Source organism: Gracilinanus agilis, chromosome 3, assembly GCF_016433145.1.
Source record: "Gracilinanus agilis isolate LMUSP501 chromosome 3, AgileGrace, whole genome shotgun sequence".
Taxonomy (NCBI): Eukaryota; Metazoa; Chordata; class Mammalia; order Didelphimorphia; family Didelphidae; genus Gracilinanus; species Gracilinanus agilis.
This window is the reverse complement of record NC_058132.1, coordinates 46,955,722-46,964,310: the sequence shown is the minus strand read 5'-3', so window position 1 is coordinate 46,964,310 and position 8,589 is coordinate 46,955,722.

Here is an 8,589-nt window from a genome sequence, read left to right as displayed (position 1 = left end):
GGCCATGAGGCTCTTTTGCAAGAGCTGCCTCCTCCTCAGAGCCTTGGCCAGGGCCCACTGTCTTTGCAGATGGCCTCTCCAGGCTCTGAAGCAGCATCTGAGGAGGGTCCTGCAGAGGGGTGGGCACAGGCTGCTGTTCAGCCCCTGCCCTCTGCCCCCCCCCCCCAGAATCCTCCAAGGCCCAAGATCTCCTGTCATTGCTGCTTAAGGAAGCAGCTCCCAGCCTCCTGCCAAAGCTGATGGGATTTCCCAGGACAGATACTGTACCAGAGAGGAGTGAGAAGCTAGAGATGCCCACACTGGCCACCTTCAGTCCTTTACCTCTTTCTCTCTCTCAGGGATCCCTCACCCCCTTCCTGGCAGCCCCCCACCCTTCCTCCAGATGCTGCCTCTACTCTGAGGCCCACCCTCCTGATTGGGTGAGACCCTGGTCCTCCTCTATGCCCACTTCACTCCTGGCTCTCCTTCTGTCTGTACTCTAACACCTCTTCCCCTCTCCCATCCCCATTTCCCTTTAGGTGTGGTCCTCCCCTAATTGAAGGTAAACCCCTTAAAGGAAGGAATTATCTTCCTTGCTTATATTTGAATCCCCAGAGCTTGACATAGTGCCTGACCCAGAGTCCTTAAAAAAATAATGCTCTCAGGGGCAGCTGGGTGGCTTAGTGGATTAAGAGTCAGACCCAGAGACAGGAGGTCCTGGGTTCAAATCTGGCCTCAGACACTTCCCAGCTGTGTGACCCTGGGCAAGTCACTTGACCCCCATTGCCTAGCCTTGCCTTAGAATCAATACACAGTATTGATTCTAAGACAGAAGGTGAGGGTTTAAAAAAAAATAATGCTCTAAGCCTTTTGCAATCTGTAGCTCCTGACTTCATCACTTAACATACAACCTTTTTAAAAAAATTAAATTAAAAAAATTATAACCCTAACTCTCTGTCTTAGAAATGATACAAGCAACAGTTCCAAGACAGAAGAGTGATTAGGGCTAGGCAATTAGGGTTAGATGACTTGCCCAGGGTCACACAGCTATGAAGTGTCTGAGGCTAAATTTTTTTTTAAACCCTTACCTTCTGTCTTAGAGTCATTACTAGATATTGGTTCCAAGACAGAAGAGGGGCAAGGACTAGGCAATTAGGGGTAAGTGACTTGTCCAAGGTCACACACTAGGAATCATCTGAGGCCATATTTGAACCCAGGATCTCCTGACTTCAGTCCTGACTAGCTGTCCCAAGAAATGATCTCTTTTTTAAGCTTTTAAAAATCTTTACCTTCTGTCTTGAAATCAATACTGTGTCTTGGTTCTAAGACAAAAGAGTGGTCAGGGCTAGGTGTTGGGGGTTAAGTGATTTGCCCAGGGGCACACAGCTAGGAAGTACAATAATCTCTTGACCATCACATCCAATAGCCTTTTCTCAACTCGTTCTCTCTCTCTCTCTCTCTGTCTCTCTCTCTGTCTCTGTCTCTGTCTCCGTCTCTCTCTCCCCCTTCTCTGTCTTACTCTGTCTCTGTCTCTCTGTCCCAACTCTCTTCCTGGACACTCTCTCCTCTCTGGTCATGACACCGCTCTCTCCTGGTCCTCCTTCTGTCTCTCTGACCACTCCACTTCTGTCTCTTTTACTAGCTTACCACACTTCCTAGCTGTGGGCATGTCTTGGGCCTTTTCCCTCTATACACTCTCCCGGTAAACTCATCAGCTCCCATGGGTTTAACTGCTACCCCCGTACAGAAATAGAATCGAGATGTTTCCAGGAAATCCACTTTGAAAGCTGGGAGCTCCAGTGCTTACCTTGGGGCACGAGTCCTGCATTCCAGTTCCCTACTGGACATCTCAAACTCAAAATGTCCCAAACTGAACTATTTTTGACCCTGAAATCTTCCCTATTTCCATGCCTCCATGTTCTTGGACTCGTGCCTGGAATGGCCTCTCTTCTTCTCGCCACCCCACAGTCCCTCTCTTCCTTCCTGACCCAGCTCAAGTACCGGATCCCCCCCACTGCTAATGTCTCCCCCACTTTATGAGTAGGGAGGGTCTGGGGAACAGGAATAGGTGAGAAAAGGTCTACCTTGCCAAAGGAGAACCGAAGCCCCCCCTACCTCACTTCCCCAAAGCCTCACCTTGATTCTGGGGCCTCTGGAGTTAAAGAGTTTATGGATGACTTCTAGAAAGAGAAGGAGACACGATAACTTTCTTCAAGTATACCTGGAAAATGGGTTGGATATATTGAGCTGAGGGCCAGAGGGTGGGATGGAGGGGCAAATGGGTAGAAGCTCCGGCTTCAGCCTCGACGGGGCTAATAGTGAGAGAGTTCTACTCAGGAAGGAGTGAGCTGTCCACTACAAGAGGTCTTCAAGCAGAGTCTGGATGGCCATTGGCCAGAGGGAATAATAAGGGCTGGCATTTCTACAGTGCCTTCAAGTTTACCCCATTATTTTTCTCACAGCCTCTCCCTGACAATGTTCCTACTCCCATTATACAGATGAAACACCCGAGGGCCAGAGATTGTCTCCAGAAGCTGTCACCCCCCCGTTTCGCCCCTGACCTCTTCTTGTGCCAGATCCAGCTGGGAGGCCCTGGCAGCCAGGTGTCGTCGTTCACTCCAGTTGCAGCTTCTTGCTCCAAGGTTCCTGGGAATGCTCTCCTCCATCCAGGGGCCTTTCTGTTTGTTGGGCCCAAGAGCCACTCTGGACCACTGCTGGGGTGGGACGTGCACCCCAGGAAAAGAGGGGGCTGAAAAATAATTTCCTGGGCCTGGTCTGCCTTTCTGCCCTTGGAGGTGGGGCCCATAGGCAGCATTCCTCTGGAAACCTGGCCCAGGGCCACCCTCTGATTCCGAAGAGGTCCCGTCTCTTGGGCTTCCCCAGTGGGTAGGAACAGGACCTTCCACAGGGCCTGGGTAAGGGGTATTTTTGGCCTGGGGAACCAGGGACATGAGGATCTCCCAGATTTTCTGTAGATGTCCCTCCAGCTGGGGCTCCACTATTTCCTGCCCTCTGTCCACATGGGAGCCTGGCAAATAAGTCAACATCCCCGACATGGGCTGGGGGGGCCTTTCAGGGGAGGCTGGCACTGCCTGGTGGGGGTCCCCTAGGACGGGGACCCTCCACGGAGGAAAGCGTAGTTTATCACAGAAGGCTTGGGAGAGAGCCGCTGTAGAATGCGGGGCTACATCAGACTCAGAGGAGGCTGGGTTGACAGGCCTGAAGATGTTCGTCCAGCTGGTCCCAGAGGAGCAACTGGGGGCGGTCTCGTCTTGCCCACTATTGGAAGAGAGGAGGCTGAAGTCACCCAGCTCCCTGGTTCCAGGGCCTTTGTCCCTGCCCTGTCTTTCGGGCACGCCAAAGGCCCTGGCGAACTGCTGCACACCTAGAGGGCACCTCGGTGTCAGCCTCGAGGAGGCTTCTGGAGTTGCAGCTCTGCGGGAGAGAAGAAGGGGCCCGGGGTACCCTGGGGTCAGGTGGGCGAGGGCCTGTCCTGTGGGGGGATTCTGGAGTCACAATATCATGGGAGAGCCTGGAGGAGTTCGGGGTGGGGGTATTCTAGGGTCACGATGGGGCTGGAGGCACCACACCTGGGGTCTGGCTGGGGGAGGCCTCAGGAAATAGAGACTCGGTGGAGATCGTGAGGGGACAGGGGCATTCTGGCGCCAGGCTGGGGGAGACTTCAGGGGTGACAGCCTTCTTAGGGATGGGAAAGGGGCTGAAGTACCTTGGGATCAGGTGGGGGTAGGCTTCTGGCGTCTCGGGACTGCCGGAAAGAGTAAAAGGATTGAGGTACCTTAGTGCCAGGTTCGGGGGGACCTCTGGAGTTGCGACACTGCTAAAGAGAGTAAAAGGGCCGAGGTTCTCAGGTGTCAACGTTAGGGGAGCTTCTGGAGTCCTAATTCTGCTGGAAGGAGAATTGGGGCTGGGAAACCCCTGAGTCAGACTGGGTGACATCACTTTGCTGGAGAGAGGATGGAAGTGGGGATACTCTGATAGGAGCCTGGGAGAGACCTCTGTAATGGCAGCATGGTAGGGGAGAGTAAAGACAGAAGGCCCTGGCATAGGGTTGGGGGAGGCCTGTGGAGGCTCCATCTTGTTAGAGAAGGTGTGGAGGTTGGGACACCCTGGTGTCGGACTCCGGGGGGCTTCTGGAGACAGTGGTCTATGGGGAAAGGGAAGAGGCCCAGGATATCCTGGAGTCAGATTTGGGAGGCCCTTTGGACTTAGAATGTTAGGAGAGAGAATGATGGGGGTGGGGGAGGCTTCTGTACTCCCAGAGCTGTCGGAGCATGGAGGAGGGCTAGGGTACCCTGGTTTCAGATTTGGGGGGGTCTCTGGACCCCCAGCCTTGCCGGAGCATGGATGGGGGTTTCGGTAATACAGTAGCAGGTTTGAGTGGGCCTCGGGACTCATAGACCCATGTAACAGAGTTCTATATTTGGGGAACCTCTGTGAAAAGTCTGGGGAGTCCTCCAACCTCACAGCCCCAGGGGAAAGAGTGAGAGGATTGTGACCTGTGGGTATCACAGGGCTGTTAGAGAGAGTTAGAGGGCTGGGGTGCCCTGGTGTCAGGTGGGGGACAGTCTCTAGAGTCCCAGCTCTGCAGGACTGGGTATGGGGGCTGGGGTGCCCTGGTGTCTTATCTGAAGAAGTGGCCTGGTTCAAGAAGGGCCAGGGTCTGCAGGGTCTGCGCTGCTCCTGGGAAGCCTCGAGTAGGTGGGGCACTGCTGGCCATTCACAGCATCTCCTGGACCAATGGGCCAGTTCTGCGGAGAGCTCCGTGCTGGTCCCCACACTAAGGGGGTGAGCTGATTGCTGACACTGGCTTGGGAGGTCTTCCAAGGAGAAGGCCTGTCCCAGGGGGTCTGGGGCCCAGCAACCCTTGGCACTTGGTGGTCTCTGGCTGGGTTGGACAGGATGATCCTGATGTCCAGACAGAGGGGAAGGGCCCAGCTCAGAGCCCGGAACTTTTGTGGCTTTTGGTGAGATCTTCAAAGAGTTTCCAAAGCTGGGGAATGAAGATGATGGTCGGTCCCTTAGGAAGGGGTACCTGTGGGTCTGGCTGCTTAGCTTGGAGGCCCAAGGAGCACTCTGAGGTCGCGGGGGCTGCAGGAGTTCCCTTGAGCAATGCCCTTCAGGGTGCAGGGGGTTCCTATTCCCCCCTCTCCTCTCTGGGTCTTCTCTGCTCAGATTCATGTTGTTTTGCTGGAAGGAAAATGTTCTCTGCTTCCCAGATGGCTTCAGCCTCCAGGCCCAGGGGTGCAGATTGCTTTGTTGCTCAAAGCAGGAGCTACTCACCATCCTCATGGCATCCTGCATGGGCTGCCCAGAAGGAGGCAAGTTGGTCTGAACCAAGGTGGACAGCTGCCTTCTGTCAAAGTTGCTGACCACAGGCCTCCCCAGCTCCAACCTGTGGCCTGGCCCCAGTCCCATCGGGCCAGACGGCAACACGCTTTTTCGTCCATTGTTCACAGAGAAACTGATATTCAGCTTTTTCTGAACCAGCCCTTGTCCTACAGGAAAAGTCACAGAGACCTGGAAATTGGGGCTGATCAGTCATTCCATCAATAAACATTTATTTTTTATTAGCCAGGCACTATGCTAAAGGCTGAGGATAAGAAGGACGATTAAAGACAAACCCTGCCCTCTAGGTGCTTACATTCTATTAAGAAATATAAAGAACTGAGCATAGACTTCCGGGTTAAGATGGCGGCAGAGTAAAAAGCAGCGGCTTAACATCTCCTAACTGAAACATACAGGATTCCTCAAGGGGACATAAAAACAAATCCAGACTAACGGAGGGACCCCACAACAGGGCACAGCGTGGAAGGTATGTGGAATCGAGGCATTTCCATGCTATAAAGGGGTGAAACAGCTCTCACTAAATCGCGGGCTGAGCAACCCCCTCCCCCACACACACCACCTACAGTGCCAAAGCCAGTGCAAAAGAAGTAGAGCTAGTTTGGGGCACCCATTGAGTCACTGGCAGCTCCAGGGTCTGCTCCTGAGAGCAGCAAGACTTAAGACCCCAAAAGGCTAAAGAACACACGCGGACTTTGAGTGCAGACACTGAGTGCAAGCACGGGTGGAGGCGGACGCAGGCGCGAGCAAAGGCTCTGAAACCTTGAATGGGGAACCAGTGCAGACGGGTATACGACTGTGGAAGCAGCGCCCTGAGACTTGTAAAGGAGCCTCCAGCAGAGGATCAAGCAAGAGGGACCACCAGAAGGCTTGACCTTGAGAATAACCAGACCCAAGACCTCAGGAGCCTAAAGGGCGCAGACAGACCCTGAGCGCGAGGATAAAGCTGAGAAGGGGCTGGGCTAAAAATGGCAACCCAGAATCAGGAAGCCCAGAAGAGAAAGATTAACAACAAGAAGAAATCTCTAACACTCGACAACTTTTACACAGAGAAAACCCAGAAAACAGAGCAAACAAAAGAGGAGAACAAACAAGCAATCACATCTGAACCCTCCCAAAATAATGAAAACTGGTTACAAGCTCTTGAAGAGTTCAAATCTGAGATGACGAGAAAGTTGGAAAAGATTTGGCTAGAGAAATGGGAAACAGCTCAAAAGGAAATCAGGCAAGAAAATAACAGTTTAAAAGGCAGAATTTTGCAATTGGAAAGCGAGGCTCAGAAATCAAATGAACTGATAAGCAAATTGAACATCAGAAATGACCAGATTGAAAAGGAAAACCAAAAGATTATAGCTGAAAACCAGTCCCTAAAGGCTAGAATTGAGCACTTAGAAGCTAATGATCTCTCAAGACAGCAAGAACAAATGAAACAAAGTCAAAAGACTGATAAAATAGAAGGAAACATGAAATATCTCCATGAGAAAGTGACAGACCAAGAAAACCGGTCTAGAAGAGACAATCTGAGAATCATTGGTCTTCCTGAAAAAGCAGAAATTAATAGAAATTTGGACTCCATACTAAAAGAAATTATTCAGCAAAATTGCCTGAAGTTCTACAACAAGAGGGCAATATAGACATTGAGAGGATCAATAGATCACCCTCTACACTAGACCCAGAAAAGACAACCCCCAGGAATATAATAGCCAAATTCAAGAGCTTCCAAGTAAAAGAAAAAATTTTACAAGAAGCCAGAAAGAGACAATTCAGATACCACGGAGCACCAATCAGGATCACACAGGATCTGGCAGCCTCCACGCTAAAAGACCGCAAGGCTTGGAATGTGATATTCAGAAAGGCAAGAGAACTGGGTCTTCAACCATGGATCAACTACCCATCAAAACCGACTATATACTTCCAGGGGAAAGTATGGGCTTTCAACAAGATAGAAGATTTCCAAGTATTTGCACAGAAAAGACCAGGACTAAATGGAAAGTTTGATATCCAACCACAAAAATCAAAAGAAACATGAAAAGGTAAATAAGAAACAAAGGGGAAAGAAAGAAAACGCATATTTTTTAAATTTGCCTCTTTAAGGGCTTCAATAAGATCTAATTATCTGTATTCCTATGTGGAGAAATGCTATGTATAATTCTCTGTAGTGAACTCTATTCACTATTATAGTATTCACTATTATAATAATCAGAAGAATAATTCATAGGGAGACGTTGGAATACTAAATGGTCCAAGATGATATGGGGGGTGGGAAAGAGGGGGGTGAATAGTAGGGGACACCAAGAGAAACTTGAATGAATAAGAAAAATAGGATATTCTATTAAACACAAAGAGGGCATGGGAAGGGGAGGGGACAAATACTATTATAAGAAGGAGAGGAAGAGAGCATTAAGAGGTAATATTTAAACCTTACTCTCAGTGTAATCAACCTGGAGAGGGAAGAGTAGCTATATTATCCATTGGGATATAAAACTCTATCTAACCCTACTGAGAAAGTCAGAAGGGATAAACCAAGAGGAGCAGGGGAGTGGGGAGGTCAAAAAAGGGAGGGGAGAAGAAGGGGGAGGGAATTCATTAGGCCTTTAAAAATAAAAAGAGGGGAATAATAAGGGAGGGGGTAGAAAGGGAAGTTAATCAAGGGAGGGGATAAGGGTTACTGGCTTAAAGCAAACCACTGGTTTAAAAGGAAATAGTTTAAGAAGAAGGGGTGGGTCTAGGGGAGGATACAAAAAATGTCAGCGAATGCACAACTGATAATTATAACTCTGAATGTGAATGGGATGAACTCGCTCATAAAACGGAAGAAAATAGCAGAGTGGATTAGAAACCAAAATCCTACCATATGTTGTCTACAAGAAACACATATGAAATGGGTGGACATACACAAGTTTAAGGTTAAGGGCTTGAACAAAATCTTTTGGGCATCAAATGAGAAAAAGAAGGCAGGAGTGGCTATTATGATTTCTGACAAAGCCAAAGTAAAAATAGATATGATTAAAAAAGATAGGGAAGGTCATTACATCCTGATTAAAGGCACTATAGACAATGAGGAAATAATACTGCTCAATATGTATGCACCAAGTGGTATAGCATCCAAATTCATAAAGGAGAAACTGGCAGAGCTCAAGAAGAAAATAGATAGTAAAACCATAATAGTAGGAGATCTAAATATTCCTCTTTCAGATCTAGATAAATCAAAGCAAAAAATAAATAAGAAAGAGGTAAGAGAGGTGA